The 25,101-nt window shown below is 49.9% G+C and overlaps 1 long non-coding RNA gene across 2 annotated transcripts in view; it reads left to right on the top strand.

The window, feature by feature from the left end:
• Window positions 1-16,002, top strand: part of LOC137219972 (uncharacterized) — a 38,758-nt gene extending 22,756 nt beyond the window's left edge. The window contains exons 3-5 of one of the 2 annotated variants that reach the window (XR_010941338.1): window positions 8,891-9,043; window positions 9,900-10,307; window positions 10,738-16,002. This is a non-coding gene — a long non-coding RNA (uncharacterized lncRNA). Of the gene's footprint in view, window positions 1-8,890; window positions 9,044-9,899; window positions 10,638-10,737 lie in introns of both variants that reach the window. The other variant, XR_010941337.1, reaches the window with a different exon arrangement.
• Window positions 16,003-25,101: the final 9,099 nt, after the last annotated feature.

The following is a 25,101-nucleotide window of genomic DNA, read 5'->3' as shown; positions in this document are numbered from 1 at the left end:
CCAAAGAGCTGGGAGCAAAATCAGGGGGTTGGGAGAAAAGCCCGGTATTGCGCGTGACCCCTGCACACACCACCACCTAAGCGGTGGCAAACCGCTTAAGCCACCCCTCAGGCCTGACCCCTGGACACACCCCTACCCTCACCGCATATTAGGAAACAGCTTGCCCCGCCCCCACCCCAGCAAGCGAGCGGGCAATCAAGGGAACCTGTTGTTTGTTCTCGTTACCCTTGCTGCAGGAGGGGCCCCAATAAAGCCTTGCCTGAATTTCTTGTCTGGCCTCTGATCAATTTCTATTGATTAAGGAGGCCAAGAACCCTGGTCGGCAAAAGGCTGAACAACCTGACTGTGGAAGGGAAGACCTTGGGAGGACGAGACCACTGATGCAGAGGTAGAGGTGGAGGGCCTTCCTGCCAGAGGGGATGAGAATGTTTACAGGCCTGGAGGAGAGAAAGCAAGAGTCTTGTTCCAAGGATTGCAAATAAATACTTGAGTGGGCTGGAGGGTAGAGATAGTACTGAAGCGGAAGGCAAAACCAGCGGCAAAGGGGCTCAGAGGTGATGCTGGGGGTCTGCACTTTATCCTGAGAGTAACAGGGGAGCTGTCCCTCCTGCTCTTGTCCACAACAGCCCTTCTGTGGCCACTTCCCTTTCCTGCCTTTCTTTACAAGGCTCCCAGGTGCCTAGGATAAACTCCCTTTAAGCTTGGCCTGGCTAAATCTTGCCCATCCTCCAAGGCCCTGTTCAGATTCCCTTTCCTCCAGGAAGGCTTCTTGGACTACCTCATTTCATTTATTCATTCATTCAACAAATGTGCATTAAGGTCTTCCAGTGGGCCAGGCACTGTGCTAGGCACTGGCCATGAGCAAGCAGATATGGTCCCCATCCTTGCGCAGTCTGTGGAGCACAATATTTTGGAAACCTCAGTGATATCTCCTCTAGGTGCCCTGCCAATGAGGCTGTCAAGGACCCTTCCATGAGAAGTCCCCTCCCTCCTAGACAGACAGCAACTCGGGGCAGAGACCAGGCCTCCTCATCTCTGTATTCTGGAGGTGGTTGGCACAGTGCCAGGCACTTGAGACGCTCAGCCCGCGTTGTAGAAATATCTGGCTTTCCAACAGCTTTAAGCAAAGTGGAAAGTTCCCCTGGCTGACACCCACCCTTTCCCTATCCTCCCCAATTCCAGCACAGCTCCTCTGCAGAAAAAAGAGATGGAAGCTCCAGCTGAACCTTTAGCCCCAGGATGCAGAAAGAGAACAGAGAAAGGAGGAAACGCCTGGGCTGGATGCCAGCCCGGATGCCTTGGGCCAAGCTGGGGGTTCTTGGTCCTCTGCGCTCTGGAATGTGGCAAGGGCTTGCCAGGGTGGCTTGGAGCAGCTCCTCCCCAAAAGCCACTGGCTCCTCACCCTGAACAGAGCCACGCTGGCAGCTCCTCCTGGGCCCTCCTCGCAGTGCACTGGTGCCCCATGCTGGACAGAAAGCAGGCCCTGATCTCATTCCCTCCTGAGGGTTTGTGTATCACTGATGAAGAGGCCTCAGAAGGCCTTGCATGGGGCTGAGCCTTGGGCATGGCCCCTGAGTTTTCTCCACACTGACCTCTGACCACTCACCTGGACTCTCTGGGGTTTTTCCTGACAGTGTGGCAAACTCATTGTCAGGATAGGCTGACCCCCACCCCAGTATTGTCTTCCTTTCAATCAGGCACAGACCCACCACCTGCTGGAGGGCATATCCCAATGCAATCTTAAATTAAAAACAGGCTCCTCGGAGGTCAGTCCAAATGCCCACAGCAGGGCTGGGGCACCCTGTGTGAGCCTCCCACCTTCAGGGGTGGGGGAGATGAGAGTGATCATGCCGACAAGAAACCAAGGCCAGCCTGCAGCTTGCCACCTCCATCTGGGCAGAGGATGGAGGTCAGAGTCAGGGGGGATGGCGACTGAGGTGAGGCGGAAGACTGGAGGAGGATGGGGTTCTCCTGGGGCTGAGACAGAATGCTGTGGAATGTAGGAGCATCCGTTTTTTAATTTTAATTTAATTTCCCCCCTAATAACAGGCTGTGTGCAGCTGCCGGAAAGAGAAAGGCGTTAACCTTCCAGAGCCATGGAGTGGACAGTCCTATCTCTGTGACTCTGTGCTGGCCCCTCACCTCCCAGGGCATGAGCCTCCTGGAGGGACACCGCCACAGTCCTACCAAAGAGACCAAGCAGGGCTAGTGAGAGAAATGCTGAAGGGAAACAGGGTCAGGGAGCAGTGACCAAGACTGGAAGACGTCAGGAGGAAGCAAGGTCAGAGACAAGGAAGAAAGTGCAGGAGGGCAGCTTGAAGAGATAAAGTACAAGGAACGGTCAGATCAGTCAGTGAACAGGACTGAGTTTATCCACCAGAGAAAGGAAGAGCTGAGTGTCCTGAGACCCATGTGCTAGGGGTTGTGTCAGGGCCTTTTAGACACATATCATTTAACCCTCATTTCAGCCAGGACATGACCTCTTTTACAGCAGACTGAAATTTTGTAAGGAATTTCAGTAACTTGCTTGTGGCTCCATGGCTGAAGTGGTGGAACGGGGATTGAATGCAGTCTATCAGATTGCAGATGGCTTCCCCATCACTCTGTCTTCGCTGTGAGAGGAGGCGTGGCTGGATCAGAGCAGACAAAAGGAACTCCAGAACTCTGGAAAATTAGGACTGACATCGACGTCTTCTACAACAACTCTGCCTCCAGGAGAAATTAGATTTCAGTGAGAACAGTGTCATGTCTTAATTAGGTAGCCAATTAATTTTGAAGGGAGGTCACAGAATCAACCAACCTTCCTTCCTTCCCTTCCTGCCTCTAACATTATTTATAGAGCAGTTACAACCTGTCGGGCATGGTGTTAAGTCTGAGGAACAAACACAACTAAGAACCAGCCTTTCCCTTGGGGAACTCACAATCCTTTGAGAAATTCCAGGAAACTGAGGCAGCTCTTTACACACACACCCTTACTCTCAGGACAATCTTTCCTGGTCTTTACTTCTGAGCTCCTAATTGGGGGCCCAGCAAAGCTCCTGCTTCTCCCCCCAGCCCAGCTCCCTCTGTTTTGAGAGACAGATGGTCAAGCTCTGGCCAAGCCTCTCCTTCCCCTTCTTCTCCCAGAGTTGCTCCAGAGGCTACAGCCAGAGTAGTCAGTGACACCACAGACAGACAGGTCTCTAAAAGCCCCGAGAGTCTTTGAGCTCCTTTCACATATCTGGACACAGCTGGGCCTGGGGCAGCCTAAATTCCCCAGGCCATAAGTCACACAGACTTCTAAGCCTGGAACAGATGAACATTTCTTTGGCTTTGAGCCTCTTCCCTTCACAGTCACTGACCCAACCGTCTCCTACACATAGAAACACTCACCACACCCCATTCCTGCTCTGCTGTGAAATCACAGCGCAGCCCCCAGAGAGTTATCACCCACATGGTCCACGCTCAAAGCGGTTGCCATCAGTAAACTCAGTCTGACAACCAAAAAATGTTTCAAAATAACTCAAGTTATTTATAGTATTCTCAAAACAATACTTCTCAAAATCCTGTTTCCCCTCTCCCATTTATTTCTCTATATACCAAATCTGCTCCTGTAGCTCTCCTTTCCAAAATTCCTACCTCCCAAACTCCTTTTCCAGCTCTTCGTCTTATCTCCACTTTCCTCTTGATTCTGTAACACAAAAGCCCCAAACACAGAGACCACCCCTGGAGAGAGGGGAGGGGAAGAAGATGACTGGGTAAAGCCCTCTCTCCTGGGCAGGGGAAAGGGTGAAGGTTGGAAATATTCATGCGGTCATCACTTTTTCCCCATCACAGTAGCTGTCACTACAGATAGCCCTTACAGATCACACCAAGCCACAGCTGGGCAGGACAACTGCTGGACAAAGGGACCATACCAACCTGACTATCCTGGTCAGCCCTGATCTAAATATTCTGTTCCAATTCTAAGCTACAATGGGTTACCATTAGTCAGTTGTCCCAATTCTGAGTTGGAAAAATATGGTCACCATATCTCTGACCCACATTTTCTCTTGGTGACCCTAATATATCCTGACTGTATTAAATACTTTGTATATTGCTATAGACTGAAAGTTTGTGTCCCCTGCCCCAAGTCATATGTTGAAATCCTAATTGCCAATGTGATGGTATTTAGAGGTGGGGCATTTGGGAGGTGATTAGGTCACAAGGGTAGAGCCTTCATGAATAGATTAGTGTCTCTATAAAAGAGACCCCAGAGGGCTCCCTGGCCCCTTCTGCCATGTGAGGACACAGTGAGAAGACAGCTGTGTGTGAGTCAGGAAGTGGGCTTTTATCAGATACCAGATCTGCTGGTAACTTGGCGTTGGACTTCCCAGCCTCCAGAAAGATGAGAGACAAATTCTCATTTATGAGCCACCCAGTCTATAGTGCTCTGTTATAGCAGTCCAAATGGACTAAGACATATACATTGTTGATTCCATTAGTGTCTGCTTGGTCACCTGGAGACTGTAGGTTCCTTAAGGTCTCAGACCATGTTTATTCTCATTCTGTCCTAAGCCTCATGAACAGGTCTGTAGTGGTTAGCTAATACTGCATAACAAATCATCTCAAATATTAGTGACTTAAAACAACAACAATCATTTATTACCTTTCATTGTTTCTACAGATCAGGAATCTGAGAGTGGCTTGGCTGGGTAGTTCTGACTCAGCTCTCATGAGGTTGTGGTCACAATGTCAGCCAAGGCTGCAGTTCCTAAAGGTGTGATTGGGTCTGGAGGATCCACTTCCAAGGTTGCCTAGCCACATGGCTGGCCAATTGGTGCTGGCTGTTGGGGGAAGGCCTTAGCTCCTCTTCAAGGGGACCTCTTCATGTGGCCTGGGCTTCCTTACAACATGGCTACTGGGTTCCAAAGGCAAACATCTTGAGACAGAGTGAACCAGGCAGAAGCTGAAGCTTTTTGTGACCTAATCTTTAGAAGTCACATGGCATCACTTCTGCTGTGTTCTGTGGTTCAGGGAAATCCCGAGACCCTGCTGATTCAAGGGGGGAGGGAACATAAAACCTGCCTCTCACTGGGTTCTAGTCAGCTGGTAAGGAGAGCTCATGGGATGGGATAAATAAACAGATGTAGCCACGTTGGGATAATAGAGTGTGACCACGTCTCTGGCCCTTGTGAGCCCAAAACAAATGCTCATGTGTGGACTTTGTATTCAGTGGCACTTGGAACTGAAACAACCATGTCACTGGGGGGGGGGGGAAATTAATTCAGAGTCCAAATTCTTCACTGCTCTCTGTGTCCACATCCTTTGCCGTGAAATCTTTGGTGTCCTCCCTACCCTGACCCTGGCCCCAACCACATGGCTTGCCTTGGCTAACAGGTTGTCAGCAGACGTGAATCCAGCAGAGGCTTTATAAGGCATTTGCATGTTTCTCCTGGGGCTCTTGCACTTCTGCCCTTGCCGTGAACATAAGTCTGAGCTAGCCCACAGAGGAAACGAGACATGCAGAAAGGAACCGATTTGTCTCAGCTGTCCCAGCAGAGGAGGGCTGACCTACAAACATGTTAGCAGGGCCAGGGAAGATGAGAACCACTCAGAACCCCACAAGCTTGTGAGCTAAATGAACACTTCTAGTTTGAAGGCCTGAGTTTTGGGGTTGGTCAGTTATGCTGCATTTTTGAGGCAATAAGTAACTGACATAGCCCTCTCCTACTATCACAGAAAGCACCTCATGAGCTGGGAGCCTGTGTTCTAGGTCAGGCTCAGTATCTGTTGTAGACAGAATTAATGGCCCCCCGATGTCCACATCCTAATTCTCAGAGCCTGTGAATATGTTACCTTACATGGAAAACGGGACCTTGCAGATGGAATTAAGTTAAGGATCTTGAGATGGAGAGATCATCTTTCATTATCTGGGTGGGCCCAACTTAATCACAAAGGTGCTTATGAGAGGGAGGCAAGATGGTCAAAGTCAGGGAGAAGGTGTGATGACAGCAGAGGTTGAGTGTGTGTTCCTGCTGTGGAGGTCAGAGCCACAGCCAAGGAACGCAGGCAGCCTCTAGAAGCTGCAAAAGGCAAGGAAAAAATTCTCTCCTAGAGCCCCCAGAAGAAACACCATTCTGTTGAAACCTTGATTTTCACCTATAAGACACATTTCAGCCTCCGGCCTCCAGAAATATAAGAGAAAAGATTAGTTGTTTTAAGCCACTATGCTTATGGTAATTTGTTACAGCAGCACTAGGAAACTAATGTAGAGTCTAACAGCTATATGCCCTAGAAGCAGTCAGGTGCCACACTATGAGCCTCACCTACTCTTCTGGCAAATGAGGACGCGTGGTAGATTAAAGCTGGCCACAGACCTTGACTACCCCTCCTTTTGAGACCTGGGTTGGCCTTAGTGGCTTGCTTGACCAATAGAATGTGACAGAAGTGACATTCTGGAACTTTCAAGGCTTGTAACAAGAAAACTTACCTCCTCTCAGGTCTCTCAAAACACGCTCTAGGAGCCTAGCGGCCAGCTCCTGTCTTAAGGCAGGCCTATCTCCTAGGCAGCTGGCTACCTGGCTCAATTTTTAACAAAATGTCTACGGACGCCCTCTCCCCTAGTCCCTTCACACCCTGCAGGGGGGGTCCCAGATCAAATCTTTGGACAAGTGCCCACTGATTAACTGGACAGAGAGTCCATCTTCCCACCCAAGTAACAGCTTGGCTCTCCTACTGTCTGTATCATTCTTTCCATTGGCTTCTGGAGACAGGGCAGCACTGACTGCTTCCCTTGGAGCTGTCATCCCAGGCTCTGCCCCAGCCTGCCATTTCCCTGGCAGCCAGTGGGTTAGGCCTAGAGTTTGCTGGGGTTGGACAGGGTGGGGAGTATTGTTCAACAGAAGGTCTGGGAATTAGAGGGCCTAGAATTGGAGCTGGACTGGGACGAGGGAGAAGGGAACAAGCTCCTGCCTTTACTGAGAGGAAGCGTTGGTGCATTCCAAACCTTCCAACTCATTTACTCCAACTTCCCTTTTCTACAAGCTCTTTACGGCCAGGACCTCCATGTCTATATTTGCCAAATGTAGGAACACAGCTTCACCATTTTCAACAATGAAATTTTCAACCTTTCCCAAAAGATGCTATCTATAATTTAAAAATAGGTTTTCCACCTCCCCTCTTTTCATGCACTAGTCTAGCTATTTCCCATATATATATGTTATGCGTCACTCTGCATTCTCTCTAGGAAATGGCAGAGTCTAGGAGTTAAGGCTGTGGGCTCTGGAGTCAGATAGACCTGGGTTTAAATCCCAGCTTGCCTCTTAACAGCTATGCAGGTGAGTTACTTAGCCTCTGTAAGCCTTGGCTTCCTTTTCTGAAGAATGGAGTGAATTATTTTCCTTACCTCATAGGGCTATTTGAGGAATTAAATAAGACAGACCACATCAAGGACATATAATAAGTGCTGTAGCAATTGTTATTTAGACTCTCATTGCTTGGTTAGCTCTGAATAAGTCATTACACAACTGACTTCTTCCCTGGTTCTTTATCGAGAAGACAAGAATCTGGGGAGATGGGGAGATAGGCACGAAGGACCTCGACCCAAGGCATTTCTGTTCTCCATTTCCATTGTGGGTAAGGTCAGAGGGGTGGGCTAATGAGTTCAGAAATATACCTGAATTTGACAAGAGACCCTGGGGCTTGGGGTAGGCTGTCATCCTCTCTGTTCTGTTCATTTCTCTGCTTTAGTGACAAGTCTTCCAGCCTCAGTCTCATACTCCACAGGGTAGGAGAAAATTTCTCAAGGGAAGGCTTAGAGAGAGCTGGCTTTGGAGCACTGAGCACGATTTAGAGAACCGGGAGAATAAAACTGTATGCCCATGTCCATATCTGTGGGTGTATTTGAAAGTGGAAGACACTTGAAAAAATGCAGAACTGAATGATGGTATTAACTGAGTCACCCCCTGCTTGCAGGCACTCCGACCTGACTCCCGACAAATAGGTAAATCCCCAGTTTCCCTTGGGACATGAGCCAGTATTTTTTAGCCCAGATGATGTGGAAATGTTCCCCGATGTTTAATGTAAATCCCTCCTCCTGCAGCCAGCCTAAGCCCTAGTCTTCCTTCCAAGAGGTCAAGACAGTGAGCAGGCAGTCAGAGGGCCCCCTCTTCCTCAGCAAGAACATTTTCCAAGTCCATGGCTGCAGCTCATCCCAGTGGGAAGCCGCTGAAGGCAGGAGGTTCCACGGCTCCACCTCACAAAGTGTTGGGGGAGGGGTGGGGACAGGACTCGCCAGGCCCCCTTCAGAGGAGCGGGTGAGGCAGCTGTTCCAGACATCAAGGCTGCTAGGGCGTTAAACGCATAAAGGTCAACGGAGCCTGTGTCTGGAGCCTCCTCTGGGCTCCCCTGAGCAGCAGGCACCAAGGCACACTGTGTTCATGACCCATTTCACCACCCAAGGTGGCGACAGCTATGAAATTGCAAAACATTTTCCATCCTCAGCCCTGTTCTGGTAACTTCACTCTTCGTGGCTAATACTTCTAGTTCTTCCATATTTGCCTGAGATGAATGAATGACTAGATTCAGGAGTTTTGTTTGGTTTTTTTGTTTGTTTGTTTTTTTGGTGAAATGTTTGGAAAATTACTGCTAACACTACAATGATCCTCTTTCTCCCTTTTATTTATTTATTTTTTAAGGGAGTGGGGTTGGAATAATTTTTTCTTCTTCTTCTAAAAGGTACTAGAGATTTAGATTTGTAGTACAGTGACCACCTGTCTTATATTTTCTCAGAAAGCCCCAGTTTTTAAAATGTAATTTGTGTAATCTTTACATAAATATGATTTAAATTTTATGAATCATTATTCACAAACTCATGTGTATGAGAAGTGTGACTCATTTCCTTTCATTTCTGTTTTGACTTTTTATTCAGTTGGGTTGGCAGAATCTTCAAGAACCACCTCCCTTCCCCAGGGTGGTGTCTAATGTGCCTGGATCTGATTCTCAACATGGCCTGTTTGCAGAAGAAACCTCCTCTGAGACCTCAGCCACCCTACCTGGTCTTGGTGGATGGGACCCTCAGGTAGTGAGTAGATGTCCTTTGTTCTGCCCCATGGTCCCTTCAGGCTGATGGCTCTCTCCGTTATTCTCTGCCACTCTCCAATGATTCTGGAGCTCCAACCATGTGCTGGAACAAACAGGAGCTTCTATAAGGCCTTTACCTGCCTCGGCGGTCCAGGCAGCATTTCTCTACACACTTGTTGCTGCCTGGAGCTGCCCCAGTCGATGAGGCCCATACCCTCTGTTCTTGGATTCCTCTTATCTCCCTGGTATTTTCCCCTCTCTGGGGTCATTGAGTGAAGAAATGTGTGCAGGGTCAGCTTTTCCAAAACTCATTAATGTCTGTGCTCTCTTGTCCCCCTCCCCCAACCCCATACTTCTGAATTTTAGGAGCTGTCCCGCTGAGCAGGGTGAGGAGAGTCTTATATTTCTTACATAAAAATATATAATATTATTAATATATTTCTCTCCCAAGTCTTGTACCTAATCTATGTTCTAGTCAAGGGGACAAAACTTTGCAGAGGGTGATTTTTGCTCTGCTGATACAACACTGCCCGAGGTAATTAAAAGCCCTAGCTTTGGAGAGGAAGGGCAAAGAGGAGATGGAAACAAGGGGGGTCAGGGGGAGACATGTTAATAGTTCTGAAAGTTTTCCTGCTCAGCATAAAGACTCACAGCTCTTTAATGTGTTGACCATATGTCCAGTATTTCCTATGACAGTCCCCAGTTTGAGTAATTTTATTCTTTAAAAGGAGACTCATTGTTAAATCTGTAGCTAAGTTTGTTTTAAATTGCATCCTTTGGGAGGGCTTTCCATATAGATACATTAAAGATGGGAGAGGGTGGGAGGACCCTGAGGTCTGCCTCACTTTCTTCTGCAGGTGGAATGCATCATGGCCAAGTGGAGGTGTCCAGAGTCCCTTTGTGCCGTCTGGATTGGAATAAGACACTGCTCAGAAACACTTCCAAAGAATTGGGGAGTGTCCCTGAGCACCTCCCACTCCCAAAGGACAGTGCATGTGTTCCCTGGTTCCCCAAGCCTAGCAGGGCAGCCCGCATCCAGAGAACTGTAGGATCCTATCTGCTTCAAGGACTCTTTCCAAAATGATCTCCCAAGCAGCTCGTGCCTGAACTTGGAGTAGTGACAACTATATCTCTCACACTCCACTCATCTTGTTCTCTTCTTGTCCCTTCCTCTCAAGTATAGCATCCTATACTAGCATTTCCTAGTATGTAAATAGCTTATAATCAGGGCTTGGTTTACCTAATATGTTCTTAGAGTAATAAAGGTAAGTGTCATGTGTATAAGAGTCACACCCAAGCCCCCCCTGCTTTTCTCTCCCCCCACACCGCCCCAGGGTCATCCCAGCCACTCCCATGACTTCAGCTACCACCTATCTGCAGATGACCCAGTCTCTGTGTCCAGCCTACACGTCTCACTAAACCCCACACCTAACCACCCATCTGCCGAAGCACCCACCTTCCACTTGGAGGTCAAATTTGAAACAACTCAAATTCAAGTTCTCCAAAAGTGAACTCCTTAATTTCTTCCATAAACCTGAGGCTCCTTTGTGTCCCATATTCTGATGCATCACATTTGACAGTGGTTTTCGGTCCATGTATGTCAGTGGATGGATGGGTGGGGGGGAAAGGGCGTGTCTATGAACCTCTTGAAATTTTATGCAAGATTTTGTGTGTACATGTGTTTTCTTCCTGCAGAAAGAGATGGCAGGTTTTTCAGAACCTGACTGTGACCCCTGAACTAAAGAGTCAAGCCCCCGTCTGTTTCTCTGGCTTCATCTCTTGGCAGTCCTGCTTTGAGCCCCAAGCCCCACATCCCCTGAACCTATGCTCGTGGGCAGTGACTGACTCCTGGAGTTCCTGGAAAATGCCATCAGTTTGATGTATGCTGGTTCTTCTACTGAAGGGTGTTCCCACCCTCTTTGTCTGCAACCTTCAGGCAGCACCTCCTCTGGGAAGCCTCCCTTGCCTGACCCAGGCAGAGCTGATCAGCCCTTCCCTAGTGCCCCACCTCCACGTGGCATCCGTCATACTGTAGGACAGCCTCTTGCACCCTGCGTGTGCCTCGGAATCCCCTGCGCATCTTTTAATGAAATACAGATGCTCCAGCCCTGCTTCCTCCCCAGTGAATCAAAACTGTGAAGGAGAGAGGCCCCCCAGGGGACTCTGAGGCACATGCTGCATGCTAAACCACAGTTGTAGGGCCTTTTTCTCGGATGCACCGGACTATGAACTCCTTGAGAGCAGGGATCTTGTCTCAGCCACTTCCCCAATCCCCGTGGCACTTAAAACAGTGACAGTGCACAGTAAAATGAGCCAGTCTCAACACTGGTCTACTGGGTGCCAGGTAACATTCTAGAGATTTCCATATACTGCCATTCAGCACCTACAATTTTCCCATGAGTTACATCATTGATCCCCTTTAGAGATGAAGAAATATTTGTGAATGAGTGAACAAGTGAATCATACTTTCTAGAAAGCTGATTGGTTTAGAGAAATCTGAATATGATTTATTTCATAAACATGACTTTTTACAGGGGCAAGAAATGTCTCACTCTGTTCTGATCATGTCCAGGGACGGGAGAAAGAGAGAATCCGGGAAGAGATGTGATGATTTTCTGGAAAAGAGAACTACTCGGGTGATGGCAGAACCAGACCAGCGCTGCCAGAAACTCACGCAAGAAGCCCCAACACAGCCCAGGCTGAGTCTGCCTCTCCCCACACATGAGGGGCTTGGCACAGGGCAGACTAAGAGGGCCACCAGGGGAGGGAGGGCAGCATTCCTGTCTCCTGCCTCCTCCTTTTCATGGCCGTTAGCCCCAAGGCCCAGTCTCTAGCTGCCATTTGCTCCCTTGGGAGTATAGTTTAAATCATGAAGTTTAAATCAGAGGCAGGCCTCTGTGTCCATTCACAGCCACCTGCAAGCTGAACAAGGCCTCTGAGATCACAGAATTCTGCTCCTTACCACGGAAGTGATGGGAGGACCACTCCCAGCCAGAAAGGGCAAGTAGGATTCAGAAAACAACGCAGAAGGGTGGCTGGCAGGACCTCAGTCACACCACAACCATGGCACTGGGGTGACCCAACCCTGTTCTCGTCCCGTTTTTCAAGGTCCTGCTCTTCAGGGACCACCTTAACCCTAACCCTCCAGAGGCCTTCCCAGAAATTGCACACTGTGTCCTCTCTCAGGCATCCACTCCCAACTCAACCCCAGGGCTTTCCCTCGTAACACTTCTCTCTTCCCAGGCTGCTAGTCCCAGCTTCCCCAGGGAGCCATGAGCCCCTCAGACATCACAGGCCTCCCATAGGAGCTAGCACCCCACTGGGAGCTCAAGAGTAAACAGCCTGACTATTCTGCTTACCAACAAGTCTTAAAAAATTAAAACCCTCCCAGTAAAATCACATCCAGTTATTTGAGTGAACAATTTGCCCTTACATTTTAACATAGATTTTAGAGTTGTCCCAGCACAGTTTTTTAGAGATGTAACACAACAAGAGTTTAAAATGGTCTTGAATTCTAGACCTAGATCCCTTGAGTTCAAATTCCAGCTTTGCAACTTATTAGCTGTAAATTCACAGGCAATGTCCTTAACCTTGCTGTACCTCAGTTTCCTCATCCCTAAAATGGGTATAAAAATAGCACCTAGTCATAGGGCTGGTGTGAGGAGTGGATGAGTTAGTATAAAGCACTTAGGACAGTGTCTACCACACAAGCAGAAGCTCCTAATGTGATCTCGCATTAATTAAATTGATGTGATTCTCCCATGACCTCTTGTGATTATCACAACACTAGAAAGTAGGGAAAGATCTCTCCTCTTCACAGAAGAGGAGACCAGTCTCAGAGAAGTTATGTTACTTGCCTCCGACAACACAGCTAATACATGAGCACATGGTTACTCAAAGCCAGGATTCTGAGCTCCACAGACATGGCATAAAAAAGCCCTCAACTCTGGCGTCCCTACCGTCCCTCCAACTTCCCCTCCCCTGGCATTCCTGTGGCCTTCCCACACATTCTTGAAGCTTCCCAATAACAGTTGGCTTTTCCACCCCAAACCCACTGTGGGCTGGGGGAATGGTGTCCCCCTCGCCCGCCACACTCCTACCTTTCTGATCATGGGCAGAGAGACATTCACGAACCGCTCTGGGCTCAGCTGACAGTGCTGGTGGGTGCTGTGAGCAGGCAGGAACCACGGTCCTCATTTGGCTCTCCCAGGACCCAACCTACACAGGATCCTATAGATTATCTCCTGGTGTCATCCTGCCAGGCTTTGCTGACGCAGCTGCCCAGGGCCCAGTGCAGTGGAGCCTGTCAGAGGGGGATGTCCTAGAACACAGGACTCTGCCCCTGAGGCAGCTTGGTAGAGCTGCTGTGCCAGGAAGGTGGCTGGGTAGGTGTCCTTGGACAGGCTGAGGACAGAGGGTAGGTTGAGGACCTTGCTCTGCATGGGAGCCAGATGCTATCTGAAAGGCAGAATGATGTTGCATAGAAGCTTTGGGTGGGATCCTCAGACAGGAGAGACCTGGACAGAGACCTATCAGCTATAGCGTGAATGCTGATCCCTTCAGGGTGTCCTGGGCTTTGCAGCTCACCCAGTCTCTTCAACACAGATGTTGCCTCACTAAGTCTCATAACTGTCCTCTCAGGTAGATATTGTTATTATCTCCATTTACAAGTGAAGAACTGAAACTCAGAGCTCCTGTCTCCAATTTAGGGGTCTTGCTACTAACCTCACCGTTGAACGACACAAACCTAAGCCAGGAGACCAGGCAGGTTCCAGACGCATATGTGAGCAGGTGATGCTGGTGGGGAGTGGCGTAGAGACTGGAGAGCAGGCTCTGCTCAGTGCCTTCTGATCGTTGCCAGGTGGGAATGCAGCCTCAGGATTACAGGATCTTTGGGGTTTTTTTCCGGAGAAGCTGGAAATCTGGATTTTTAAAATGTGAATTTTCCCATTTTTTTATGTTGGCAACTAATTTTTTTTAGTTTAAAATGTCTAGCAGGCTTCTCTGCTGGCACAGTGGTTAAGAATCCACCTACCAATGCAGGGGACATGGGTTCGAGCCCTGGTCCGGGAAGATCCCACATGCCGCGGAGCAACTAAGCCCATGCACCACATCTACTGAGCCTGCGCTCTAGAGCCCATGCTCCACAACAAGGGAAGAAGCCACCACAATGAGAAGCCCACAACAAAGAGTAGCCCCCACTCGCCACAACTAGAGAAAGACTGCGAGCAGCAACAAAGACCCAACGTAGCCAAAAACAAATTAATTAATTAATATTTTTTTAAAAGTCTAGTGGGCTAAACAAAACACATTCTTGGGCTGGATTCGACTCAGGCTGCCAATTTGCAGACTTGGGCCAGCACACTGCCTTTAAGATGCCAGTAAGGCTGGGATAAGCCCTATCCTCCTCAATTGAATTAAAATGTTCAGATGCCCCAGTAGGTCATACCCATGTAAGTCAACACAAACCAGTGAGTGAGGAATTATTTACTGAATGCCTGTATGTCAGACTTTGTTTTAGGGATACAGGATGAATCTCAACAAAAACAGAAAAAAACACCAAACTCATGGAGTTATATTCTAATTGGGAGACATATGATAAAGATAAATGTGTAAAATTTATAATGTGTTAATAACAACTGCTAAGGGGAAGAAGAAAGCAGAAAAGGGACTTACGAAGTTTTGTGCAGGTATTTCAATTTCAGACAGGGTGGCCAGAGACAGCCACTGAGAAGGTGAAATGTGATAAAGACTTGAAGTTGAGGGGTGAGGGAGTTATGTAGATATCTGCAGGGAGAACAGGCAGAAAGAGGGAATAACACGTACAAAGGCCCTAAGGCCCAAGGAGAGTACCAGAGTGGCTGAGAAACAGGAAGGGGGCAAGAGTGGCCGGGAGAGGTGTGGATAGTAGTAGTAGAGGTGAGAGAGGTAACAGGTAAGAGGAGTGAGGAGGAGAAAGCCAAAGTACCTAGGGCTTTGGGTCTCACTTGGAGTGAGACTGGAAGCCATTGGAGTGACAGGGTCATTCTTGCTGCAGTGTTGAGGATCAGTTGAAGAGAAGCAAGGAATGAAGCAGAAAGAGCTTTTAAAACACCAGTGTGATAATCTGGGTAAGGAGATCGTGGTGGCTGGGGTCCCAGTGCTGGCTGTCAGGGTAGTGAGAAGTGATCAGATTCTGGACATATTTTGTGGGTAAGCCCAGTGGTGTGCTAGTAAAGGCTGAACAACCAGCTCTTGCAGGGTGATGGCTGATTTCCATTCCTAACAGAGGTGTGTGAGAGCACCAGGCCTGGAGCCCTCCAAGGGGCAGGAAGGGTGCCAACCCCACTCTTGCTGGATTCAGCAGGGGCCCGGAGGCAGAGTTACGCTTCCAGGTCCGTTCTTCCCCACCAGCTTGGTTACCCAACTCCTTTTGTGGGATCTTGTGTACCCCTGCCTATGGGGCAATGAAGAAGTGTAAGACACAGACCTATGGCTGGTAGCTGTGTGGCTTTTGACAGGTTATTTAATCTGAGTCTCAGTTTTTTTTGTATTTAAAGTGGGGATAAAAATGACAATGAGGCAATACATGAAGGTTCTTAACATATTGCCCGGCACATAATAGCCATTTAATGTGTGAAAATTATTATTATTATTAATATGATAAGACAAAAACAAGGGGAAAAAGTGAAAGATTAATTTAGGATATAATTAAGGATATTTTTAGGTGGTATAGACCAGATCAGCCTTCATTCTTGGAAGCAAGTAGGGCCAAGAAAAGGGGAAAAAAAAAAATTGGAGTTAATGCATCATTCATGCATTACATAAATATGTATAAGGGGCCTACTCCGTATCTTTTTCTCCCCTTCATAGTACAACCACCATTTATGATATACTTAGATTTATTTATGTGTTTGTTTATTTTTTTTCCAGCTCTATTGAGGTATGATTGACAAATAAAAATTATATATATTTGGGTTACACGATGTGATTTTTTTGAGGTTATTTTCTGTGTCTCCTGCTAGACTGAGCTCTCCAGGAGGGCAGGGACCATGTCTGTTTTGTTCACAGCTGTGTTCTCAGAGACTAATATACTGCCAACCACATAGTTGGTGCTCAATAAGCATTTGTGGGATGAATGCCAGGCCTGGGCAGGGTGCTGGGATACACTGTAAGACTTCATAGAGCATTTCATCTCAAGGGGAAGCTGGAATAACTTAAATAATTCTCTGAGGGCAGTTCTGAGCTCTTTGTGAGAGCAGAAGGTATCAGGCAAGGGGCCTGAGATGAGGAGAGAGGGACAAGGCAGTGGAGGAAGATGACAGGCACACGAGCACTGATAGGGAGGCAGCAGGGGCACCAGAGATGGGCTGGGGCGGGGCTAGCAGGAGAAGGGGCCCAACGCTGGGCTTCGAAGCCAGGACTGGGGCCAGGAGGGTGAGAGTGAAGCTTGCAAGAGGGAGGCTGAAAAGGGAGTGACCTGGAGTCACCTCCACCCCAACCCACCGGGGACTTGGGTTGAGGGAAGGAACCCAGCTCTGGGTCACAGGGACCGGGTGGAGTGGAGGCAGCCTGGAGCTTGCACTGAGGGGTTGGGAGAGTCCTGGCGGAGCTGCAGGGCTTGGAGGCGCCTGGGGCTCAGTGAGGGCCTGGTGGAGAGGAGAGTGCTGCCGGAGCAGAGCGGCCAGGATGATTTAATCCCACGGCAATGTGACAGCTAATGAATTTCATATCTCCTCCCTGAGCTCAGCCACAAGAGGAGCCCAAGGTTGGGGGAGAGAGGAAGAAGCTGGGAGCAGGATGGGAGAATGAAGTGAGCAGCCTGAAGAGGAAAAGGAGAGGAAATGGAGGGATGGGTGAAGGGGAGAGAGGACCAGAGGAGAAAGGAGGGGGAGAGAAGAGTGGGAGGGAGGAGTAGGGTCTCCTGACAACAGGAATCAGTGTGACAGCCTCACGGACCAAATGGCCCATATCACACCCTTGTACCTCCACGGGTGGTGACCATCATAAATCAGGTTCATAAATGCCAGTCTGATGGGGTGACACAGCCTCTTTCTGGGGGAACATGTAGTCTAAGGGCAGAGCCACGTTATAAGAAGAGCATAGGGCTTCCCTGGTGGCGCAGTGGTTGAGGGTCCGCCTACCGATGCAGGGGACGCGGGTTCGCGCCCCGGTCCGGGAGGATCCCACGTGCCGCGGGGCGGCTGGGCCCGTGAGCCATGGCCGCTGAGCCTGTGCTCCGCAACGGGAGAGGCCGCAGTAGTGAGAGGCCCGCGTACCGCAAAAAAAAAAAAAAAAAAAAGAGCATAGCTGGCTCCCCTCTGAGCCTGTCCTTGCCTTCCTCCTTCTGCCCCCTCCTCACCACACCTCCCCATCTCCCCTCTTTCTTCCGCTCCCCAGAACAAACGGGAAGGAGGGTGGCTGCCTGCCCAGAGAGCTACTGCATTCAGAAGGAGCAGACAGACGAGTAATGTTCATGATATAATAGCCCTAATGACGACGCCGCGGTTTACCCAGCACCTGTCTCCAGAACCCAAGGCTCTCTTTCAAATCCACGTTCCGCTTAAGGCGGGAGGGGGCTTCTCCGTCCTCCAAGAAGGATCTGAATATAAAAAAGGGGGCTTCCCTGGTGGCGCAGTGGTTGAGAGTCCGCCTGCCGAGGCAGGGGACACGGATTCGTGCCCCGGTCCGGGAAGCTCCCACATGCCGCGGAGCGGCTGGGCCCGTGAGCCATGGCCGCTGAGCCTGCGCGTCCGGAGCCTGTGCTCCGCAGCGGGAGAGGCCACAGTAGTGAGAGGCCGGTGTACCGCAAAAAAAAAAAAAAAGGGAACCTGAATTCCAGCATGAGAGAGGCAAGGTAGACTGAAGGAAGAACTTCCTCACAAGGTCATTTAAGCTTAAAGTGCTAGGCTAATGAAGGCTCGGTGTATGAAGGCAAGGTGGGGTGGAAAGCCTTCATCTCTGGGGGTATCTAGTGAAAGCAGAGCCACCGCTATCCCAGCCTGCCTCCTCCCAGCTCACCACACCACTTTGCTAACTCCAGAGCCTCTCATTGAGCCCTGGCCCATGGAGCAGACAGTTGGGGCTGCCAGCCACCTTCCAAAACATGTTTTGCCTTTTTGCCTTCATTCTGTGGCTTGGCTCAACTGGGCCTGAAAATTCCCCACACCTGGGGTAGGCCAAGATGGGATGCTCCACCATTAACATCACTGTTTCCAGGCTGAACGCCCTGCTCTGTCCTCAGAACAGCCTTATGGGGTGGGACAGCAGGTCTTCAGTCCCCAAAAGCAGCGAGGGGCATCTTCCAGGGCCACGTGGGGGGAGGGGCATCAAGAGGCCATGGTTCAGAGTCTCTGCTGCACAGCCCCTAGTGCCACCCCCAGAGTGCCTCCCAAGAAAGAGCATCTACGGTGGGCTTCTAAGACCTGGCTGGAGTGGCCCCATCAGCTCACTGCCAAGAGGTGACTGGATCGAAGGGGCATCATTTGTGCCCAGTAAATTTCTTCCCAGCTGCAGCCCTCGGCCCAGAGCTCCCTTGGCTAAATCCTCTGTCTATGGCCGCCAAGGCCAGTGTAAACACTACAAAGGAAACACAGTGTCTCTTGGCAAGGACACTTCATAACAAAGCTCGGGATTCTTCCATGATGCTGTTTCATGAGCTACGGCCATAAAAAGTATTTATTAAAAAATAAAAAGTATTTATCCTTTACTGTGAATCTTTGGGTTCAGACAGTCGTTATGGGTCTTGTTGCCCCGATTGTCCTGTCTGTGTGTGTATTGCCCATTTTAGACTGAGAGTCAATGGAATACTTCAAATAAGCCCTAAGTTCCCCTGCTACCCTCCCTGGGCACTGACTGGGGAGGGAGAACAAGGATGAAGCCAATCATGGCTCCTCTTTCCCACACCATCAGCTGGGAGAATCCCTTCTCACACTGCTCTTGGGAAATGCCAATGCCAGGCTGATGGGGAGACGCAGCCTCTGTCAGGGGCAGAACCACACCATGTGAAGAAAAGAGAAAGGAGATCCAGGAACAAGCCACAGGCACGCAAACGTGAACAGAAGGCAGGGTGACTGTAGGAACAGAGGGGTTCCAGGAATCTGCTCGGGTGGGCCGCCCTCCCTTCCGGAAGGTGCTTTGACACAATTTCCAGGGCAGGATGGTGACTCCACTCCGGAGAACCAAGCTGGGGCCCACAGACCACTACCAGAGGGCGTTCTCTCTCTCCCTCTGCTTCAGCCTACAGAGGGAGAGCCCCTGGAGGCAACAGAAGTCTCAGGCAGCGGGTGGGAGTGCATGCGTACAGTGCTGTGACATCCTACAGTAGCACTTCTGAACGCTGCAGGCTGAGAAAGGAGAAAACTGGAGCCGAGAACATTGGCTTCTGTCTTTGCCTCTGTCTGGATCCTTTCCCTCTGGTGGGGCCGGAATCAGGAGGGAGCTAAGGGTGGGCAGCCACGTGGCTCAGCCCCTGAGCCCTGTGATCTGGCTCTGAGTGAGGCCAGGGGTGTGCACAGGAGGTAGGCGGAGGAGGGCCAGGAGGCAAGAGGGAGATGGGGCACCGTTCCCTGAGCTGCAGGCCAACCAGTCGTTTTTCCTGACTGGGCAAGCAGAGCAGAACACAAGAAAAATAAAAAGAAAGGAGGCTGATGCTTATGGGGATAATGAGAGGAGTGGACGAGCATTGTGTCGGCTCCTGGAAAAGAGATGACAGCTCTGTTATCTCCGTAAAAGCCACAGACCAGCTCTCGGGAGACCAGGGTTCCAATGCAGCCTGACACCGCGAGTAGTGTGGGTAGGAGTCAGGTCATATCATGTTTTATTAACTAACACCGCCCCCCACACTCCCACACACACACATAACTCACTGTGGATTACCATTCGTTCAGCAAACATTATCAGTATAGTGTAGCATGGACCCTGGAGCCAGGCTGCCTGGCTTTGACACTTAGAGACTGTATAACACTCTGTAAAATGGGGATAATAATAATAGTACCTAGTCCTCTGGTTGTTATGAGGATTAAATGAGCTAATGCACTGTAAAGTAGATGCATGGTACATACTAAGCTCTTGGAAATGTTAGCTATTCTGACCATTATTACTCCTCTGCCAGGTCCTTTGCCAGGAGCTGGGTTTCTGCCCTGGAGACCCTCCGATCATACAAAGGAGGTACAAGCAGTAACTGCACCATGCGGTAAGTGCAGTAAGAGAGCTGTGGCCCAGGGGAGCACGGACAAGAGCAAGCTCACTCTGCCTGTGGAAATCAGGGAGAGCTTCATACAGGAGATAATATTTGATTTGGGTCCTGCAGGGTGAATAGGAGTTCCCCAAATGACGAATAAGGGAAGAAGGACATCTGAACCTAGATTGGGCAAAAGCTTAGAGACATGAAAACCTGGGATACGTGACCCTGTGAATCTGGCTCTCAAGTTCTGTAGGAATTATAGAAGGAAATGAGAATGGCAGGAAAACCAGGTCAGACTGCAGGGCCTCGTGTCATGCTAAGGCATTTGAATTTTGTTCTGTAAAAAACTGAGACTCACTACGGAATTTTAAGCAAGGAGATCGCATGATCAAGTTTGTGTTTTGGGAAATAACACACTTGTGGGTCATGAAAAATAGATTAGAAAGTGAGAAGACTGCAGAAAAACACACACAGGAGGATTTTGCAATGGCTCGGGCAAACACAAAGGAGGAGAAAGTATTCTAGTGCTTCTGGACTGGCTGGCAGATTACACTGAGGCCAGGGTTCAGGGTACTGACACCTACTGTGTGTCAGAACTGTGCCAGGTCCCAGGGCTCCAAGAATCAGATTTGACACAGGCCACTGGGGAGTTTGTAGAGCAGGCAGAGAGGAGAACAGAGGAGGGCAGGGAAGTGGCACAGGTCCTGGGCTGGACACACACTAGGGGGATGCTGGAACACATAGACAGAGTGCTTATGGCTACCCATGGGGTTGGAGAGGAAAGTGCTGTCAGGAGATCATCCTAGAGGATGCAACAGCTGGCGGACAGAAGGGTCAGAGAGCAAAGATGTGGAGATGTGAAATAGCCTGGAGGATTCTGGTTGCTGTGAGACAGTCACATGGTTAGGGTCTAGAGTTTGAGAAATGGGGCTGGAGAAGTAAGGAGGAGTCAGAGCTCAGTCAAAGGTGTGGATCCCAATCTCTCACAGTGGCAGCCTTTAAAAATACAGATCTAGGGCTTCCCTGGTGGCGCAGTGGTTGAGAGTCCACCTGCCGATACAGGGGATATAGGTTCGTGCCCCGGTCCGGGAAGATCCCACATGCCGCGGAGCGGCTGGGCCCGTGAGCCATGACCGCTGAGCCTGCGCGTCCGGAGCCCGTGTTCCACAACGGGAGAGGCCACAACAGTGAGAGGCCCGTGTACCGCAAAAAAGAAAAAAAATACAGATCTATTTGAATCAGCATCTCTAAGGCGGGGGGGGGGGGGTGCTCAGACATTTTTAAGAGCTCTCTGGTGAATCTGACCTGCACCATAGGCTAAGAACCATGGTTATGGGGACAGGAAGTCACTGAAAGGTGACCTGGTCAGATCCACGCCTTAGGAAGATCCAGGTGGAAGGTGGAGGCCAGAGGGAGGGGTGAGGCAGGGACACTCGTTCGGGAGCCCCAGTAGTGGTGTAGTACCATGGCAGGTGAGGGGGGAAGCTGCCAAAGCCACTAAGGAAATACGACTGACAGAACTTAGGGAGTCCATACGGTTGGCGGGGGGAGAAAGAGAGGAGCTGAGGGTAAATCTGTATTTTAGGGATGAGAAACTGAGGCCTGGATCAGTGGTTCTCAACAGTTTTGAGTGTGAGGATTTCTCTTCAACATAAAAAAAAATGTGATGATAGTTAAACTTGCATTAATAGAAAATACCTAAGGACACCAGCTACATGGATTTCTAAAATGATCTCTAGATCATTTTAAAGAACTTGCGTTTTATTCATCACAACAGCATAGATATATACATGAACAAGAACATTGGAAGCAGAACAACCTGGATTCCAGTCTTATCTCTACCATTACTAGACGTGTGACCTTGGGCACATGAACTATCTGTGCCTCCGTCCCTCACCTGTCAGATGGGTGTTTCAGCAGTACTGCATCATGGAGTTGTACTAGGATTGAAGAGTTGTTCGTGTAGAGGGCTGAGAAGAAGGCTTGAGGTATGGTAAACTTCAATGAGCTTTAGCTATTACTATAATTTTTATTCAGGTTAAAGATGATGCTTGGTGCACGTGTGGATGTGAGGATGCCCAAGGTCATGTGTGGTGGCCCCAGGTCGGCCTGAGTTGCTCCTGCCCTCCTGAACTTTGCAACATGGGGCATAATTAACTACATATGTCCACGTGTCATCATCACATGGTGGCAGTGTGACTGTGCCTATGTAAGGCAGTGTCATTACCCAATATTCCATTGCATGGAGCAGGATGCCATCTGTGACTTATCAGAATTATATCTAGAACTTGGATATTAGATCTAGGTGTTGTGACTTGCAAAAGGCAATTTTTACAACATAAATATTAAGTTAGACTGGAGTTCCAGGATGATGTAATTGGAGGGTGGAAGAGGCATCCCAGAACCTTGGAGGACCTCACCTTGGAAGGCAAAATGCCATTACCACTCCCCTGAGCCTGGCTTCTCGAGGACCTGAGGAACTCTGGAAGCAATGCTGACTAAGCAGCCCCCTGACCAGTGTTGTCTGGTCATGCCAGCTGATGGTGTAGCAGGACTGCTCAGCTGGCCCACAAATTGACAACCTCTGGACAGGATCATGAACAGTGAGCAGAAAGGGATTTCAGGGTCCCCCAGTACAACTGCACTCCCTGTGTGGCTGCAGACATGGTTCATTTCTCCCCTCCCTGTCTTTCCCCTCCCTTTGGTTGACAACCAGAGCCCTTGGGGGTTTCCGAGTATACATGCAATGTCTTGGCCAGAAGTAAAGAGGATAAGGAAGCTTCTTCCCCGAGAAGAAATGGTCCCTGGTTGGGCCAGGCCAGGGTAGAATGTGGGGTCTGGTGGGGGGGGGAGGGGTTGAGCCCCTGGCAGAGTGCCAGGAGCCAGCATGTCTGCAGAAAGGAAATGACAGCTTGCAGAAGGTTTCTGTCCTCAGTACACAGCCTTAGAAAGCGTCAGAGGGCTGCCAGGCCAGAGGGGCCTCCCAGGATGAAGGACGTGTCCTGTAGCACTGGAGGTAAAACGTTAACTGCCTCAGCAGCTGGACAACCCCAAGGGGAGGGACACCCAGGACTGAGGTGGAGTTTTCCACTGTCCCAGTGACAAGAATGCTCAGATTCAGAAACTAAGTTAAATTATAGAAGAAAGTTTAAATTGTAAAATAATTTAACTACTTAGTCAGTAGACTGCAATTGATACCTGCCACACACAGATGAGAAAACTGAGGCTCAGAGAGGGCAAATGAGTAGCCCTCATTCAGGTTAAAGGCCACAGTTAGCATGGAAAGGAGGTAGAGCCAGAACTGGACCCAAGGTTGTGAGACTCCAAGCCCAGCACTGCTTACCTTAAAAATGGGTCAGGAGGTGGCAGCAAGCCCAAATGTCCATCAGGAGGGGCTGCTCAGACAAATACGGGGCAGAGAGTGAGAGACAGCCTTATGCGTCAATATGGAGTGATCATCAAGATATCCTACTGAGTAAAAATAAAAGGCTTAGTTGCTTGAACCTATCGCTGGTATGTGCGTTAAGTTAAATCTGGCAGCACGCAAGAAACTGGTATGCTGGTTGTGTCCTGAAGGAAACTGGGTTACGGGGAAACAGGCAGGGGGAGAAGACTTTTCCCTGGTGCAATCTTTCGTACCTTTTGGATTTTGAATCAAGAGAAGGTATTAGTTTTTCATATTTTTACAGCAATAACATTTTTAAAACAGAGATCGAGGGGCTTCCCTGGTGGCACAGTGGTTAAGAATCTGTCTGCTAATGCAGGGGACATGGGTTCGAGCCCTGGTCTGGGAAGATCCCACATATGCTGCGGAGCAACTAGGCTCGTGAACCACAACTACTGAGCCTGCGTGTCTGGAGCCTGTGCTCCGCAACAAGGGAGGCCGCGACAGTGAGAGGCCCCCACACCGCGATGAAGAGTGGCCCCCGCTTGCCACAACTAGAGAAAGTCCTCGCACAGAAACGAAGACCCAACACAGCCATAAATTAATTAATTAAAAAAAAGGGCTTCCCTGGTGGCGCAGTGATTGAGAGTCTGCCTGCCGATGCAGGGGACGCGGGTTCGTGCCCCGGTCCGGGAAGATCCCACATGCTGCGGAGCGGCTGGGCCCGTGAGCCATGGCCGCTGAGCCTGCGCGTCCGGAGCCTGTGCTCCGCAGCGGGAGAGGCCACAGTGGTGAGAGACCCACGTACCGCAAAAAAAAAAAAGAGATCGACAGAGAATTTCCTTGTTCAACCCTCTTAAAATGTGATGAAACAGACTGCTACTGAGCACCCAGGCTGTGCCAAGCCTCAGGTGGGTGCTGCGGGTTATACCATGATGGGCAGGATGCTGCCTCTACCCACCAGGAGCCACTCACCCCAGGCGACCCAGACCCCCAGGCTGGCTGAGGGGTACGCTACCACAAGACTCCCACAGCTCCTCCCTGTTGCGTATTTGCCCGGACCCCCAGCCACCCAAGACTGTGAGCCTCAGTTTGTGAGGGGTGAGGGTCTGACCCAGATCCAGCCCCTGTGGGCCTGATGACCACAGAGCAGTTGAGCCCAAACTGCTCAGGGCCACACCTCTCCTTCCTGCCAGAGTCTCCAGACAGGGCAGTGGGGAGGTGGGGAGCCTGAGCTGCCTCCCTGTGGAAAGGATCATAGACAATCGTGCCCTTTCTTCTCTTGCTTTAAGCACTTACTGTGCAGATCAAATAAGCAGTGAGCCCCCAAGATGGGATTTCAACCTGGGTGGGAAGTGTGAGCAGGTCCTGACTCTCTGGAAATGTAGCTGTAATCCACCACATTGGAGAGCCACCTCCCCACTGCCTCACCTTCCCTGCACTTTTCTGTCCCCACATTCCGCCTCCTAGCTCCATCCTAGGAGTCGGCAACTGCAGCAGCAACCCAGGT

Source organism: Pseudorca crassidens, chromosome 2 (assembly GCF_039906515.1).
Source record: "Pseudorca crassidens isolate mPseCra1 chromosome 2, mPseCra1.hap1, whole genome shotgun sequence".
NCBI lineage: Eukaryota > Metazoa > Chordata > Mammalia > Artiodactyla > Delphinidae > Pseudorca > Pseudorca crassidens.
The sequence above is the reverse complement of the archived record's forward strand: the minus strand, read 5'-3'. Positions and strand labels throughout refer to the sequence as shown.